We start from the raw sequence: 18358 nt of genomic DNA, 5'->3' as shown, positions 1-18358 counted from the left end.
AGTCTTAGGGGCTTTGGAGGCTTGAGTTATTCCTAGGAGTCGTGAATGGCTACAGAGAACGGGATGATGGCTCAGAGCCAGCTTTTCGGCGGTTACCCTTGTTTATAACAGGAAATGCTCCTTTCCTGGGGTAAGGTGTGCTTTAGGGGTTCTTTGAGATGGCACAAGACGGAAGGTGACCACCTTCAACGGTGACACAGTGGTGTTGGGTGCTAATTAACTAATATGATTGCTTTCTTCTTGCAGGAAGGAGATGGCCTGCCAAGATTTTATGGGGCCTCTTTAACCACAGAACACAACTAATCCCTGTGAAGAAAAGCTTAGACGTTTTTTGATTTGTTGTTTTGTGTTGAGACAGGGTCTCACTGATGGGGAACTCACTTTACGGAACAGACTGACCTCGAACTCCTGTTTGTGCCTCCTAAGCACCGACATTAAAGCCCGTGGCCCTAACATGCCAGCAGCCTAGCAATTCTGAAAACGCAACGATCATGCTTATCTCAAGACAGATCTCCTAAAATGGCAGTGGAGATATTCTTTGAGAAGGTAAAGAATTAATGAGAGCAAGGGAGTAGAGGGCTCACTGTTTCTTTCTGTAACAATCATTCCTTTTAATTTTTACTCCCATTAAGGAACTCTCCTAAATCTGGGATTTTTTTCCAGACTTTCATGCTTCTGGGACACAGACCCCTCCCTTTCCACCAGTAGGGACCCAAAGAGATCCCAATGAGACCACTGGAAAAGTACTGTGTCTCAGGGGACACAGAAGATGCCTTCTGGAGTGGCTGTGAACTCTCACTGGGATTTCAGTGTGAAACACTGAGACCTCTTCTCAAATATGCAGGCCCCTCACAGCCTACATTAGGTTTACAAATCTTCATCTGGCCTAGACTGAATTGTTTCCCTTCTCAGAGTTGTGTTCAGTCAGAGCTAAGTGTTTCCCTGTGAACTGTGAAAATACTCGGCTAAAAACCAAGTCACCCTGATCCTACTTCCCGCTTCTCTGGAACTGTGCTGTGAGAGCTGAGGGAAACAGTGTTCATGTCTACCAGCCGTCCACATTTCCCTTTCTGCCCTAGGAAACTCTGGATATGTTAAGAATGCCTCGACCTCAACGTTTCGTGTTGGAACATTTACTGTTTGCTTTTCCCACAAATTGATGGCTAGAAGCTGACACGCCTTCCCTGTATCTTTGTATTTCAGAGCCCAGGTGGAAAGGGAAATCACTGCTAGGGACGCACTGTCCTCACAGTGGAAGGAAAGAGCAAGCGAAGACCAGAAAGTGCCGAAGAGGCTTCCCCGGTGACACGTCAGCCATGTCTACTCCCACTCACTGGCCAAGGCCCTTCTGGCCGAAAGCAACTGGTTAGAGGGACCAGTACCTTCCCCACAGAGGGTACAGCAGAGTACAGATCATGGAAAGTGCCCTTCCCACAGAAAGTACAGCATGGGAAAAATCAAATTCCTGTGTCTCTGACTCCACCCATGCGCTCTGTCCCAGTATTGACTGGGAAGGAACCTGACATTGATTTTGGTTTTCTTAGAATTCGTGTAATACTCTGGGCAACAGTTAGCAAATTCTTATTCATACGTCACCCTCCAGATGATAACAGTAGTTGCATAGTTAAAAATAATTCTACAGTTGAGTTATTTTGGCAAAGAATGGGTATGAACAATGTCCCCAAATATTCATAATTTCTGCTGCCATATTAAATGTTCTGAAAACCACTACTGCAAACAGCTATCTAAGCCAGAATTGGCATCACAGAATCAGGTGTGTGTGTGTGTGTGTGTGTGTGTGTGTGTGTGTGTGTGTGTGCATGGGGGGGTTGGGGAGGATCAGCCAGACAAATTACTATTGTTTGTTCATTTCTCTATAATCTAGATTGAAGAACATCTAATGACATTGAAATGAGTTACACATGAAGCCAACAGATCTGCCCAGAACGCTAAAGGAAGTATCTATTCTTTGCCAAGACTCAACTCCATATTGGGAACCTGAAAATTGCTATTAGATAAATTATAAATACCTGAAACTAGTTTTTATGTCTCTGTTCTTTTGTAAGAGTTGTATCTTGCATTCTGTCCTGTGCCAAATGCCGTGCCCAGCGTCAGGCATATAACATGAGCATTACATTTCACAGATGTGGACTCTGCCCTCATGGCTTTGTTTAAAATAAAAGAAAACTTACCTAAGGCCAACACATGACTAGTAGCGGTGGACACGCCACTTCTCAGCTGTGGGCCACCTGCTCCTCCTTCCAGTGCTTCCTGTGCTTAGCTTCTGAGCCGCCACACTTTGCAGACCATTCCATCATAGGCCCTCAGCATCAGTTATCATAGGCCCCTGGGTATCAGTTTACTCCTCGATGGAGTGTCTAGGGTACCAGTGCTCCTACTGGGCCCCCACTTCTCTGTCTCTTCCTGAGTGATCTCATTCATTCTCACAGTATTACATTTCACAGATGTGCTCATGGCTCATGAATTTATATTTCCAATGCAAAATTCTCTTCTAAGGATAGCATTTGACCTCAACAGGACCCCCTAAGTACCTGCCTGTCTTGGCTTATTTCACATGTTTTCTATCATGTTGTGATTGTTTAGCACTTTTCTTCATCTGCCCTGCCCCCAATTTACAACCCCCTAGGGGGCAGGACACCTCAGTCTTCTCTTCAGTTTCCACAGTGCATTACTAGTAAGTGCTTAATGTATGAATATTGAGTTTACTGTCTGAGCTGAATTTCTGCCCTAGGGATCACTGAGACACAGATGACACAGGCAAGAACGTTTTATTTGAAGAAATAATGCCGCATTCCTGTGTGTTTCTAAACGAACAATCTCAAATGAGAGAACCCATTGTCGTGAGATTCGTGCTTGAGTTTAAAATGCTAAACTGAGCTAGTGTCATCCCATGTGGGTATGGAAAGTGCCACAAAGCTTTCCTAAACCACCCACTTTCCCCACCCCAGTTGGTGAGCTGGTATGTGACAGCAAAGATAACTCACTCCTCACCACGGTCCACTCAGATCTACCCCAATGTGAAAAGACACAAGGCAACAACACTGGGCTTTCTTAGAATTCTCAAGGATTACCAGCCTACAACCCACACCTCCAAAGAAGCTAGGAAATGAGGAGGACCCTAGGAGAGACATACATGGTCCCCCGGAGAAGGAGAATGGGACAAGAACTCCTGAACAAATTGGGAACACAGGGGGAGGGGAAAGGCGGTTAGGAGAAAGAGTAGGAGAGAAGAGGAGGGGGGAGGAGGACATGAGGGATCAGGAATGTTGAGTCAGGGGAAGAATAGAGGAGAGCAAGAAAAGAGATACCTTAATAGAGGGAGCCATTATAGATTTAAAGAGAAATCTGGCACTAGGAATGTGTCCAGAGATCTACAAGGATGACCACAACAAATAATCTAAGCAATAGTCGAGAGGCTACCTTAAATGCCCTTCCCTGATAATGAGATTGACGACTACCTTATATGCCATCTACAGCCTTTATCCAGCAGCTGATGGAAGCAGAAGCAGACATCCACAGCTAAACACTGAGCCAAACTCCTGGGATCCAACTGCAGAGAGGAAGGAGTGATGAGCAAAGGAGTCAAGACCAGGCTGGAGAAACCCACAGAAACAGCTGACCTGAACAAGGAGGAGCTCATGGACCCCAGACTGATAGCTGGGAAACCAGCATAGGACAGAACCAGGTACCCTGAACATGGGTGTCAGTTAGGAGGCCTGGGCAGTCTATGGGGCCTCTGGGAGTGGATCAGTATTTATCTCTAGTGTATTATGAATGGACTTTGGGAGCCCATTCCACATAGAGGGATACTCTCTCAGCCTAGACACACAGGAGAGGGCCTAGGCCCTGCCCCAATTGATGTGGCAGACTTTGGTGATCCCCCATGGAAGGCTTCAACCCTCCCTGGGGAGCAGAAGGGGGATGGGATGGGGAGTCTGTGGGGGACATTCGAGGATGGGAGGGAGAGGCAACTGGGATTGATATGTAAAATAAGATTGTTTCTAATTTAAATAAAAAAAACTCTCCTGCTCCACCAGAGCAGCAATTCCAGCAATTCAAGTCACCCACCATGCAAGGCTGCTCTCTGATTCAGACCTGGGCCCACAGTAAGAGCCAAAGAGAAAAACTGGCAGGACCAGGAAAGATATCTCCCAGCATGTCTGGGACACATGGCAACCTCACTGCTTCTGAATTCTGATCCCATTCTCTCCCGTGGCCTCTTGTACTAATTACATTTAGTTAGTTCTCAGATGCAGTGAGAGCCCAAGTTCTACTGGGTTGTCTAGCTAGAAACTAAGAACGTCTTTGTATTTGATCTGTCTGTATGAACAGAGGTCCCTGATTGTCAGCTGAGAAGACCCTGGCTCATGTGTTTGAGCAGCTACTACGTGTTATGTGCAAAGGCTAATTATTTTTCACCTTGGTTGCCATAAAAAAAGTCTGCCCTAAGCTTCCATGTGTTTGAAGCTCAGGGTTTAATCTCTATCAACATAGAGGACATTTGTCTGATTGCATCTCTATTGCAAAAATAAACATTTCTCAGCTGCAATAGCATTTTGAATTTTATTTTCCTTTCCACTTACGTCCCTTCTGTACCTATCCCTAGATAAACAGTTTGTGCTATGATGTTTATTACTAATAAGGAGTCCTCTGGGCCATCAGTGGTGTTGTGATGGCCTTTGGAACGCTGCCCGGCGGAGTCCCCAGCTATATTGCAGGTCAGCTCAGACAAAGCACATTTGTGAATCAAGGCAACAGTAATGCTGGCATTCTGCAACCCTGATTCTCAGCTCACCCTCTGGGTCACGGTTCTGGAAACTGAGCTGATACATTTTAAAATATGGCGTTCTGAATGGAACCATTGTCATTTTAGTCTTACAAAAGTCCTATTTCCCTGGGCTCTTCTGGTCTATCTCCTTGGCACGAGTCTCACCTACGCACCCTCAGATTCCCACTGCAGCCTGAACACTGCCGATGGGTAGACTGATGCTACATTATGGATTGTAGTTTCCCTCGCAACATTGTTTCAGTTTGATGGATGCGGGAGGGGTGGGGGTTGCTCATGATACTAAGGCAGTCTTGAGGCATTTCCTTTGCCCTCTTCTGGTAGTTTCCCAAGTTCCCACAGTCACTTTTCAGTCAAGTGTGTGCACTGACTCTCAAATCACTTTGCAATTAGAGCCCTGCCAGCAGGATAGTTTGTACTCCCATTCACTAATCTTCTCATTCACTCACACTGAGCATTCATTACACAGCTCAATGTTAAGAGCCCTTTAACTTGTCATATACATGATGTATATAGCAGCACATGCATTCAAAACTAGGTGCTAGCACAGCAGTACAGTGGTAATTGTAAAACAACCACTCTTTGATACAGCATCTCTAATTGTGCTGAATGTTACAAATCATACACACCTGTCATTGTCCCTGAACCTGTCTCTACCTATCATCAAAATTCCCTACAAATCCCACAGACTCTGCCAGAGCACCTGGGCTACACAGGTCATGACAATGGGACAGCAGCAGACACAGAATGAGTGGAGCTTTGGGGACACCACAAGGACACTGGGTGGTAATGATCCGAGCTGTTGTAGTCCAAGTTGCCGCTTGAATACCAACTTTCCCGCTTACTCGGTTTTGAAAACTCTCTTCATCTAGTCCCAAGGCTACCCTTGGAGGCACCGTTTTATTTTACTACACATCTGTCTTCACAAAAGTCCCCACAGGGATTTCCTGGTTTTCTCCCATTATCTCCTCAGCTCTAACTCTGTCTTGCCATTCTTTCAGCCTCATTCCTTTTTTTCCCCTTCCAATCTGTAATAAAACTAATTGAAAAATACTAGGTGTGTTTCGCTCATACAGAGCCCAAAAGCCGGGCATGCTGTGGAACCATGAGTGACACAAATGTGTGTTGGTGGCTGTGAGAAGCACTGGCACGAAGGGTCAGAACCACCAACACCTGGTGCAAGAAAAGAGGACAAGTCCTTTTCCGTCCATCTTCCCAGAGTGCCATCTGAAGCCCTACCCAGAAGGCAGCGTCACACCGTCCTCTCCATTTGTAGCAAGTGGGAAATGTCTTGTTCCCAAAGAGGCTCCTATGCCTTTCCCCTTTTCCTTTGATTGAAAAATAAAGGGCTGCTATTTGCTTCCAGATGGAAGATAAAGTGGGGGAGTTTCCCCCAGGGTTCTGAGAGAGCACAGCAGACTCACCAGCCTGTACTCAACAGGATAAGTAGAGGTGGAACACATAAGATCTGTACAGCCAGATTTCAGTGCCACCACTGTTTAATTCTAGCTACAAAGTGTAAGCGCCCTAAAGCAGCCATGTTCTACTCTTATTCGTCTCACCGCCATAGGAGGGGAGACACTCATGATGGTTAGTGTTGATGGTCAACTTGGCAGAACTGGAGTCACCTGGAGTAGGGCCTCTGGGTGTGCCTGTGGAGAATTTATCTTGATTGCATTCATTAAAGTGGGAGGACCCATCAATGGTGGGTGGCACCATTCCCTAGGCAGGAGATCCTAGACTATGTAAAATAGAGAGAGGAAAGTGGGAGGCAGGACATGGGCGTTCATCGTCTCTGCTTCCTGTTCATGGGTGGAATGTGACCAGCTGTTTCAAGGTCCTGAGGCCTCGACTTCCCAACCTTGAACTGTGAGATTTTCCTCATACACAAAGAACACTTCAAACAAGAAGGGCCTATTGAGGTTCTTTAGAAATAAGAAATAAGTAGTCTGTGCTTCTAATCCAAGTTCTTCCAGTTTTTATCTCTCTTTGGGGATATTATTGGACAGAAGCACAAAAATCGCATGCTGTTTGTTTTTAATAACTGGTCTTCAATCAATAAAAACTTAAGTTTCATCTACCAACAACATGAAATCTTCTACCATCTTTACTCTGGGTTCTGTCTGAAGATCACCACATTCCCCACGCTTCCAGCAAGCAGTGAAAACAAAGATTTCCAGAGTCAAAAAGAACTCTTCATTCCAGGCTGGACAAGTGGCTCAGCCACTAAAAGCACTGGCTGCTCTTCCAGAGGACCCAAGTTTAATTCTCAGTATCCACATGGCAAGTCACAGCCATATGTAACTCCGGTTCAAAGGGATCCAATGCCTTCACTGGGTTTCCATGAGTGCTGCACGCACACAGTGCACAGACGTGTCTACAGACAAAGCACCTGCACACATAAATAAAGATAATATTAAAAAATAATACCAAAAAACTAACATTCTATCCAAATGGCATGAAGTTCACATCCTATGTCATAAAATCTTCTCTGTGAAGTCAGAAATTCCAGGAAAACAGAAAGTAATCTGTCAGTCTCTTAAAGAAAATGTTTAGCCACGAGAACCAAACACATCACTCTTTATGGCATGTCTCCTTGGATAACTATGGTCTGCTAAAAGTCTAAACAGCTCTTGGCTTGTTTGTACACACACTCAAGGTCTTCTTGTGGTTTTTGCCTTTTAAAAAGTCCTCCTTCACCCCTCTTCTCATGGCAATTTCAAATTTGCTCAGAGATTGTAGCCCTGCTAGCAGTAACCAATAAATCCTTTAATTATAATGGGATTGAGCTTATAGTCCTTTCCCTGGGATCAAGAATTCCATAACACCTATATGAGTATGTGTGTATGCATATGTACATATGCATATATACACACACACATATATATGCTGAATACATTTAGTGTCACTCACACATACATGTGTTTAGAGCTGAGCACGGGACTGGATAACCTCTCTCAGTGCTTACCTCTGGAGAAATCAGATTCTCCCTCCCTCAGCATCCATTGATGGGCTATATCTCTTCATCTAGGGGTGGGACCTTGTGAAATTTTTCCCATGCATGTTGGCACATCAACTGGTATTGTCATTATGAAGGTCTTGTTTAGGTAGCCACCTTGTTTATTGTTTCTATCTCAGGACTGCAGCTTGGGAAGATATTTTTAAGATTTATTTTTAGAGAAAGAGAACATACCAAATGTATGCAGTGCTCATGAAGGCCAGAAGAGGGCGTTGGATCCCCTGGAGCTGGAGAGTCAAGTGATTGTGAACCTCACCATCCCCCCCCATCCCACCCCGCTCCAAGATGGGTGCTGAGAACTGAACTCAGGTCCTGTGGAAGAACAGGAAATGCTCTTAACCACAGAACCATCTCCCTAGCCTCTGCAAAGAATTTTTAAGATCTTGATTCCCAGAGCCTTTCCGGGATTGGCTAAGGAGACTCCAGAGAAGTAATAGCCAATCTTTAGTAACTCTCAAGATTCCTGGGTGTCCCAGTGGGGGGTCAAGGCTGGACAGCTTGTGATAATCACCTCATCAGCTGCCCTCCACTTCTCTATTGTTGTCTAAGCTACCCTAGTCCCTTTCATATCTAGCTTGTTATACCTTGTCCTTCAGAGGATAAGTCTATAACACTCCACTAAGTTTTCTTGCATTTTAGGTTTGATTTTCCTCCTTTAATCTCAGTGTCTATTCTGCTGACTCATCTTTCCATTCTGTTTGTTTGATTCTCTATTTTCTTTAGTCCATAGCAACGTTTATAAGGCATTTGATACTAGTAGAATAGTATGATAAGCTCTTAGCTGCTGCTAAAAACAAATCTAATGCAATAATGTTCTCTGTTAAGCTCCATGTGCCAGCTATGGAGTCTTGTCTGATGAACAATTGGCATTTTGCATAATCTATCTCTCTTCGAAGCTAACAGCTGCCCTGGTGCATAAATAATAAATACAAAATAAATAAATTGCAATAAAATATTAAAGAAGTACCTACAAATAGAGGCCAAAGAAGCATTAATAGCAGTCAGAAACCAAATATCAACATCTCTAACCAATTTGACCTTATTCTAGGAAGGAGATGCTTCAATTTGCAGCAGATAGAAAAAGGTCCAGACTGCACAACAAGCAAGGTTACTTCTAGGGACAGAATACCTGCTGATTCAGGCTACTTTCTCTTCATTTGTGTGATGGAGGCCCTTCTTGAGTGACAACTTGACTATAGCTGGAATTAACTAAGACCCAAATAAAGAGAGCACATCTGTGAGGGATTTTGTTTAATTTAAAGTAGAAGGATCCTCTTCTAATCTGGATCTTTAAGGTAGGAAGAAACACCTTGAGTCCAGATCATTTGATCTTGGAAAGTCCACCTCTAATCTGGGCCACTCCTTCTGCTGAAAGCCTATATAAGGACATATAATCTCTCTCTCTCTCTCATAAAAATTAAATATATATGGGGATTCATTCTATAACTTCTGTTACTCTAGAGAATCTTGACTAATATGGTCTAAAAGCAAGTCAGAGCACTGGTCAGCCTCTGAAATGTGAAATACAGGGAGGAGAAAGAGGGGGAGGGGTGACAAATGGGGTGAATGAGGAGGAAGAAATGGGGAGGAGGCCATGGGAGAGGGGGAGGGGCCAGGAGGTAGTCCTGGTGGTGGAACTCCTCAGTTCCTAGCGGAAGCCACCCAGGGCACCTTCCCATTTATCCTCCTGCTGCCCTGCCATATAAGAAATGCCACCTTGGAACCTCAGAATCCCAAGGGTGTAATTTCCTGGGTCTGGTAATTCCAGAAAGCTGAAAACACTGTCTTCCCTATAGACCCAGGCTAAGACTAAGCAACTACATAAGTCAGCATGTGCCTTCCACATGGCTTCCATTTGACTCTCCGGAAATTCTCCTTGGGCAGAATTTAAGGGATGACTGAAAAGGAAAATGGCTCTATAATCCTACACTGATGTCTCAATCCCTTAATATTCTAACATTGCTCTTCCATTTCCTTTTTAAAAATGCCTTTATTGGCATATGTTAATTATACACAGCAATATGATTCATTCTGACAATTTTATGTGTGTACATAATGTGTTTTAATCATATTCACCCCTACTAACCTCTTGTATTCCTCTCAGTCCCATTCGACCCCTTCCTCTTCCCCATTAGCCCTACTTCCATTTTTTCTATATGGCCTCATTAGGGTTGTTTACAGGAGCAGGGATGAGTTTGTTTACAGCACTATGTGCACCTTAGCAGTGTCTACACCATTGAAGAAAATGTCTCTCCTTTCCCCATTACCTGTTAACTGTGAATAAACCCACAGAGCTTGTGGGGCCCTACAAGCTCCTCCCCTCTCCTTGACAGACCTAGTCTTGTGGAAATACTGTGCAACTACTCATATTTGCCTTGAATTCAGGAGTACAAATCCACGTCATGACCTGAAGTCAGTGTTCCACACTGCTTCCCCATGGCCATTCTCTCTGGCTCTTCAATTCTTTCAACTCCTTCCAGGATGCTCCCTGAACTTTGGAGCAGTTGTAGATGTCCCCTTTATGGCAAGGTTTTTTTTCTCTAAACTTTAAGTCTCTGAAATCACCACTGATCATTACAAAAGAAGTTTCTCTAACTTGAACCAAAGCTGACAGCAGCAGAAATGCAGTTCCTATGGGCAGAAACATAGTTCTTTAGAAACCAATAAGACAGATGCACCATGTCCATTTAGCAAAGCAACAACAGTAGCTTCCACATTAGGACACATGACCTCCCTAGCCACATGCTTTTGACGAATCTTACAGTATCAAACATGAAGTTTCACCTGTGGAGTAAGCCTCAAATCTAGTCAGAAAGCTGGGTACCCAAAAACAGACTTGTCACGATTGCATCAGCTGACTCATCTCACTTAGCTGGTTGACACTGTTGCACATAGGATCCACAGCTGATCAACATTACTGATGGCAATTCTCCCCCAGCAGCACACGTAGCCTCCCCCCCCCCCACACACACACTGAGAAAGAGTATAGTTTCTCAATTTCTCCATCTCCTGTTACTGTGTTTTTCCTTTCACCCAAGAATCAAGCCAGATAGTTTTCCTGAATAATAAGGGCTAGATACATTTGTTCCCTTTAGAAGGAGTAAATACTTGCAGTGCAAATTCTTCCTCTTTCCTTTCTTGATAATGTAGGAATTCAGCCAGCCCCCAAAGACTGCTGTAGTCACCATGATGGAGAAGGCACATGATGACTGTGCCATCCTACCCTCAGTGCCACTACTCTGCCTCCAGGTCACAGACTTCAGCCTGGTCCTTCTCACTGACCAGTTGTCCCCTAACACAACTCAAGTGGTTAGTCACATCTGCAATTTCATGACTGCCAACACCCGTGTGGAACAGGACTATTTTTATATAGTTGTCCTGTAAACTGAAGCCTGGTGATATGAGACTTGGAGTAAGTAATGGAGTCAGTTTCAGACCCACGTGCTGTGAATTTCAATTCAGTGTTTCCACAGCAGCACAACTTGTGCTTGAAAACTGGGGTAGGCAGTGAGCAAAGCTCAAGGACCACTTCCAGACAAGCCTGAGGCTTGTGTGAACAGAGGTAGATCATCTGACCCCTCACCAGTCTGTGCAAATTATTAAGTGAAATACACAAGGCACAGAAAAACAAGTATTCCGTGATCCCATTCATGAAGCTTCTCAAAAGTTGATCTCATTGAAGTTGGTGGCTATTGGAGGCTGGTGAGAATTGGGACCGAGAGATGAAGAAAGACTGATTAGCTGACTGCAAGTTATGGTTAGAAAGAAGATATGGATAGCAATTACGAGCTGCATATTCCAAAATAGCAGACAGGAACATCCATGTTTTCAATATATCAAACAATAAATGTTCCAGGATGTATTTAACCCAATTAAAAAATAACACCATGTAAACATGTTTCAAGCATCACCTAGTGTTTTATATATATATATATATATATATATATATAGTCATTTTAAAAGTTAAATTTAATGAAAATTGGGCAAGAGTTCAAGGAATTCACTTGAAGAAGATATAAAAAAAGCTGTGCCTGAAATTACAGAGAAGTGAAGGCTAAAATGGGGATTAGAGGCTTACTAAGATCCCTTCCACCTTTAAATCCTTATTTTCCCTTCTATTCCCCCAAAAGGTAAAATAGCATCTTCCCAGCATATTTCCATCTGTTGGCTGATTTGTCTGGTCCTCAAAGAAAGCACTCTGACTCTGAAAATGATATATTAACCACATGTTTACAGCCATCGCTGCCCATCTACACCAAGAGAAAAACAAGACAAACCCATGACAGATTACATAGAAGGGTCAGCAGTTCCTCTTTAACCATCCTCTGCCTAGGATTGTAGGAGGCAATGGAAGGTCCTATGATATGATATATGATATATGATATGATATGATATGATATGATATGATATGATATGATATGATGGCCTGACTTTCGGAGTCACAACCGGAATGCCCAGTGAGATGGCTGATCTTCATTGACAACTTGACATTGTTTTGAGTCACCTAGGAGACACATGTCTTGGTGCATCGAGGGCATTCCCAGGGAGATTTAACTGAAAAGGGAAAATTCACTCTGAATGTGTATTGTACCACCAAATGGGTTAAAGCCCCACACTGAAAAAGCCCACTGAACACCCTTTCCTCTGCCTGGCAGCCGCCCAGATATGAACAAGTCCCTGCGGCCATGCCTCCCCACCATGATGAGCTGCTCCCTCACTGCAAGCCAGTATAAATCCTTCTTTCCCTTGATGCTTACCAGGTGTTCATTTTGGTTTGCTTTGGTTTTTGGTAAGAACAATAAGACAGTCAACAAATACAGAGACTGGTACCATAATATGGAGACATTGCCCAGCGCTGTTTATCTTGTCCATGTAATTCATATGTCTTTGAACCTGGTTTCCAGGAAGAATATGGAAGACTTTGGAGATGTGGCTAGAAAACCCCAGAGTTCTGTAAACAGAGATGAATGGGAGATTCTGGGGAAATCCAAAAGGCCAGATAGGAACACATAGAGTGGGACTTGGGCCCTTGGGGTTTCTGAGGGAAACAAGGGCCCTGTTGGGAACCAGAAACCATTTGTATTACACTCTGGAAAAGAACCTAAGATTGGCCACAAAGCACTGGAGGCAGGAAAAGGCAAGAAAGTGTTCCCTATACGTCCCCCACAATCCTGTTTCACAAGGATCGTGGTCCTGCTAACACCCTGACTTCAGATATTTAGACTCCAGAATTGAGACAAAATTTAAACCACCTAGCTACAGAAAACTACCACAGTGAGTGTGTAAGAAACCAAATAAATGGGGCTGGAGAGTGGGTTCAGTGGTTAGAACTAGTGACTGTTCTTCCAAATGACTTGGGTTCAATTCCTAGTACCCACATGGCAGCTCACAACCACCTGTCACTCTAATTCTAGGAGATCAGGACATCAGAGATGTATGTGGTACACAGAAAAGAAAGAAACCAAAAAGAAAAAGATGGTGAAATAGCCAGGGACTGGCAACACCCTGCATCTGAAAAGTAGCAGGAGGCAGGGTCACTAAAAGCAGTCTCAGAGGAGGAAGGCAGCCTCTGCCAACACCAGCCCTACAGAAGGGAATCTGTACCTCACTTCTCGTTCCTCCAAACTCTCCTCCTGCATCTCATTGGCCAAGAAGCAAAGGACGCAGGCGGATGTAACCCATTAAGGTAAGAAGACTCTGCCAACTCCACAGTCTCTCGCCCTCCCTCCTAGCCAGAACCTGTGCTATGCACCAAGCTCTCATGATCTTTGTTTCTGCTGTATACTCACCTCTGCTGTGATGAGGGAATTGACTATGCAAATATTTGAGTGATGATTGGCTGTGATATTCAAACATAATCGCCGTGAGACAAAAGACCACACCTGTCATTCTTTAGCAGATCTTCAGGGTGTGATACACAGTAGAATGCCTAGACTTATACACCAACAACTGGACACCTGATATGAGAAGACCAAGTACTAAACCCAGGGAGATTGTCTTTGGCGACTTCTAATGTGCTACAGACAGCAAGCACCATTATACCCTTCATGTGAGCACTGATGACATAATCTGTAATAGCAAGTAATGTGCCCACCCTGAGCATCCTTACAGTCCTTCAGAATTCATGGAGAGAGTAGGCATGGGGCCAAGTGAAGGACAACAGTGCTGAATGGAAACAGCAACTACCACAGGAGCCAGCAAGCTTCAACTGTTTCTACCTAAATTTCCTCAGGACCGCTCACTGGTCCCTGTAACGTGGGAGAAGTAATGAGAACTTGTGGTGTTTCCACAGTTAGCATGGAAATGTAGATCCTGGATCCACTGAGACAATGTGGGAGACCCCCATTCTTGCCTTTCTATTTGCCACAGACTCAATTCCAAGTTCCTCCTGCACTCTCTATTTCCTATTATTAATTGACCTGTTTGACTTCAAAGATTATAGTTTTCAACTTCCAAAGGATAAGAATTCAAATATTTCCCTCTTTTAAAATTAGTATAAATTTAGTTTGGCATAAATCGGGATACAGTGGTAGTATCTATTTTCCTTATTACAACATTTCTTCTTTCCCTTTCCTCCCTCCAAATCTTCCCATATACCCATCCCCACTTTCCTCCCAATTCATAGCCTCTTTTTTCATCAGTTAGTATTGTATGCATATATGACTTGTATATACATAAACACTACTTGTGTGTATGTTTTCAGGACTGATCATTTGGCACTGGACAACCAATTGGTGTGTCTAGAATTTTTACAGTGTTTTACCTAACTCAGCATAGATGACTCTGGAGGAGGAGAACAGATAAACTAATAAAGATCAGGAAACGGCTCAAATTAGGAGATGATGTCTCACTGGGTTGTTCTTTTACACAGAAGTGAATCATCCTTGTCCAACTGTGCCCAGAGGGAGTTTGCACAGCAATCATTACAACATCCCCAGTCACTGCACACATATCGATCTCCTTGATGTTTCTTTTGATTACATCGGAAATGCCAACGATTCTTCTTTATACTAGCTGTTAGCATCACAGCAGACCCTCCAACAGGAACATCTAATTAAAAACAGAGTAACTATATCAACTTTTACTTCTAGAGAAGGAAACAGAAGCCTTGCCATCAATTCATCAGTCAAATAAGCCGCCTCAGCCGCCTCTCAAGTGGCCTCACTGGGTCATACCGCAGATCTTGAAGGTGCTTTAATCATCTCATTACCGGGAGGCAGGCACTGCAAGCCTCGTGCTCGGAAGGAGATTCTTCTGGGGCAGAGTATGATGGTGCACACATGGAATCCCGGCCTCGGGAGGCTGAGGGAAGAGAAATAAAACTGCAGAGTCAGACTGGGTTGCACGGTACTTCCCTGAATAAAGGGAGAAATGTTCCCATGGGAAAGGGGGAATGGGACAGTTGGAAACAAGAGCTGACTCTCAGATGCAAGCCTGTCACAGCAAAGGCAGGGAGTGAAGGAAGATACCCAAGCAGCCAAGGAAGCCCTGCGAGGAACTACAAGAAGAAATCTTCTCCCTCGTTCATCATACCTTCTGCAGTTTAGCCAGAACTTTAAAACCAAGCATGATTAAGAAGCCAAGAGGTACCTGGCGGTGGTGGCACACACCTTTAATCCCAGCACTTGGGAGGCAGAAGCAGGTGGATCTCTGTGAGTTCAAGGCCCGCCTGGTCTACAGAGTGAGTTCCAGAATAGCCAAGGCTACACAGAGAAACCCTGTCTTGAAAAGCTTTTTGGGGAGATGGAGGAGGAGAAGGAGGGGAAGAAGAAAGAAGATTAGGATGTGTTGCCAAGAGGCACCTGGTGTCTTGGGACGCGTCAGTTACAGACAGTGCCTCCTGGCAATTGTGCAATTGTCTCAGCCTCCGTCCTCATAGGGCCCTCCACACCTCGTCTTTCAAGACTCACAGAAGATGTGCTGATATCTCAAGTTGTCAGTTGGGCACCCTAGGGAGCCCTCAGATACTCCATAGAAGGGACCACTTGCAAATAACTAGCACAATAAGAGCAGGCCAATGCAGACTTTCATGCAGTGAAAACACCTGTGGCTCTATTTCAAGGACAGGTTCCAAGGTGAAACTGATGGCCAGCATCCAGGCTCTGCTCAGTATTATCCAGGCATCTGAAGGATCTTACTGCCACCTGCTTCAGGGTTACCTCTGAGCAGCTGAAAAGCCACTGAGATCTATGTAAACAGCTGTCCAATAAGAGAGTGGCTTTCTTGAATTTATAATTTACTTGGGGATCAGCCACTCTTAATTTTATCTATGCATTCCTATTTGCTCAGATAGGCAGCCCCTCTGTGGGTTTCAGCCACAGAGAAAGGAATTACTTATTGCATTTACTCTGACAATGTTCTTGAAGCTTCACAAAGCATTTAGCTATATACCCATAAGGCTGTGATGTAATTAAAAAGACTGCCTGAAGTGTGTCTATGATGACATCCAGTTTCTCCCCATTTACCCTCTGACTCCGACTGTACCAAGAGAGCCTGGGAAAGTGAGGGGGAACCACTCTATTCCTTCCGTTCCCAATAGTTAGTATGCACTCTCATCTTGTCTAACAAGGGCCAGGCTCCTTCTCTAGCATCCTGCATGCTTCAATGACTATCCACCCTACTAGACCTTTTGTTCTCCCTTCCACCTCTGTCTCCTTACTTCGATTGTGTTTGTGACAACCCTGTAAGGTCGTTATCAGCTCCATTGTATACATGGGGGTACTGAGCCCTGTACAGACTGGACAATTTACCTCAGAAGCAGACCCAGAAACTGGATATGGTTGAAGGCTGATTGTTCTTGTCCTGGGATATTGGCTGTGGGATAGGCTGGAGAAATGCCTTACCTGCCTAAAGAATGGCTGAGATCAAGTGTGTGGTATCCTATCATTTTGGCTGATGCAAAGGTTTCTGTGGACAGTCTCCAGGGGGTAGGGGATGTGAATGTGACTCTTGCTACCACTCAATCTTCCTTCCCTTCTTTAAAACATCATTTGCAGTTTCAGCACAGAAGGTGTTCTGCTGGGGGCCTTACTCTCACTGGGTAACACTCCATCTGCCCTGTTTTTCTCCCAGGCCAAAACATGAGGAATGATCCCATATGCCTCTTGCTGCTGATGCTTGTCAAAGGTAATATCTTATTGGCCTCTCACGGATTCAGTGCCTTTTTATCCTCACAGAGGCCTGGAACAATGGTGACCAAGCTTTGTGATAGGAGTCACAAGGGTTGGGGAAAATTCTGTGGGTTCTGTCAAGTCCACAGGATTGCTATCTTTACCAAACGTATATATCCATACACAAAGGCAAAATGTTCAAATTGTCTTTTTTTATTTCCATCCAGTTAGACAAGCAAACAAATCGTTTAAGATCTGATCTCAGTAACCCTCACATTGAGAAATGAAGTAATGGGCTCATTACATACTGTGGTGGATTCTTGTGCAGGAAAAGCTGTACAAAGAGCAGAAATTAATTTCTAACCAAATCTTCCCTGCTGGGAGACAGGTCATAAGCACACTGCAGTGCCCCAGGCCATGCGTGCTGCCTGGGAACGTTTCCACGCCAATAAGGTGAGCAAACTCCAGAATCTACCGCCTTCTCTCCTTTTCAGTTGAATACATTTCCCTCAACATTAATTGAAACGACATGGTGATAAAGCTCTGGTCTTTTTGTTGTTGTTGTCCAGAGTCTTCAGTTATTGATAGAGCAAATAATACCTCTCATGTCTGCCTACTTGCGGAATACAGGTCGTTGGTGGCAAGGGCCTTTTTGGTTTCTTTTCTGTTTTGCCCTTTCTTTGGCTCCAGCATTTGGAAGCCACGTTAGACATTCACTGAAGGATGAATCTAACACCGTGAGAGCCTGTGCTCTGCCCTGTGCTGATGCTGTGGGCACCAGATTGTGCTCAGTGTCCTCTGAGTTGCTCTGCCTCAGGCTGACTGCCCACTACCAAAAGGCCATTGGCTGCAACAAGATCTTCTGAAGAGCTGACGAACAGCAATCCCAAACACCAGCGACATGGCTCTGTGAGGCCCGCCCTCCGCCCTTCCATGTTCCCTAGACACCAGATGGTAACCATGGAAAATGGGAGGGTGCTAGGGTTTCCCCTTTTACCAACTCTTTTCATGGGTGAGTCCCAGTGCCGTATGCCCCGTGTCTTGGACTGTCAGAGAAACGCTGACTGTTTCTACTTCATTTCACGAAGGAATTCTGCACTTTCTCCCCAAACAGTCACACGAGAGCCTGCTACTGCATCATTAAAACTTATTAATAACTCATTTTCCTAAACAAAAGGCCGTTCCATCCTTAGTACCGAAAGAGCTGTTGTGTGTGATTCCTAACAGCCTTGCACCCTACCACAACCACAAGATTCGGGCACGCCTCAAGAATACGGAATCTTTTGGGGTCTTTACAATGTTTCAAATACTGTACACATACATTTATGAGCAGTAACAGCATGCAGCAGCATGCGACAAATATGGAAAGGACTCCCCAAAGACATGACCTAGAGATGCCCAAGGGCTCCAGAAGCAGACATC

The 18358-nt window shown here is 44.4% G+C and overlaps 2 long non-coding RNA genes across 3 annotated transcripts; both read left to right on the top strand.

The window, feature by feature from the left end:
• LOC121137825 lies at positions 1–2036 on the top strand. 2 transcript variants are annotated; one of them, XR_005875098.1, is made up of 3 exons: positions 1–546; positions 1204–1365; positions 1886–2036. It is a non-coding gene; the product is annotated as an uncharacterized LOC121137825 (long non-coding RNA). The 2 variants fall into 2 exon arrangements; XR_005875099.1 differs by lacking the exon at positions 1886–2036 and having other exon boundaries at positions 1–130; positions 359–546; positions 1204–1796.
• A 1611-nt stretch (positions 2037–3647) lies between these two features.
• On the top strand, positions 3648–4570 carry LOC121137827. The gene is made up of 2 exons (XR_005875102.1): positions 3648–3706; positions 4059–4570. It is a non-coding gene; the product is annotated as an uncharacterized LOC121137827 (long non-coding RNA).
• Positions 4571–18358: the final 13788 nt, after the last annotated feature.

Source organism: Mesocricetus auratus, unplaced genomic scaffold, assembly GCF_017639785.1.
Source record: "Mesocricetus auratus isolate SY011 unplaced genomic scaffold, BCM_Maur_2.0 Super-Scaffold_100707, whole genome shotgun sequence".
NCBI classification, from domain to species: Eukaryota; Metazoa; Chordata; class Mammalia; order Rodentia; family Cricetidae; genus Mesocricetus; species Mesocricetus auratus.
Note: the sequence above shows the minus strand (reverse complement) of the source record. Positions and strands in the feature narration are given on the sequence as shown.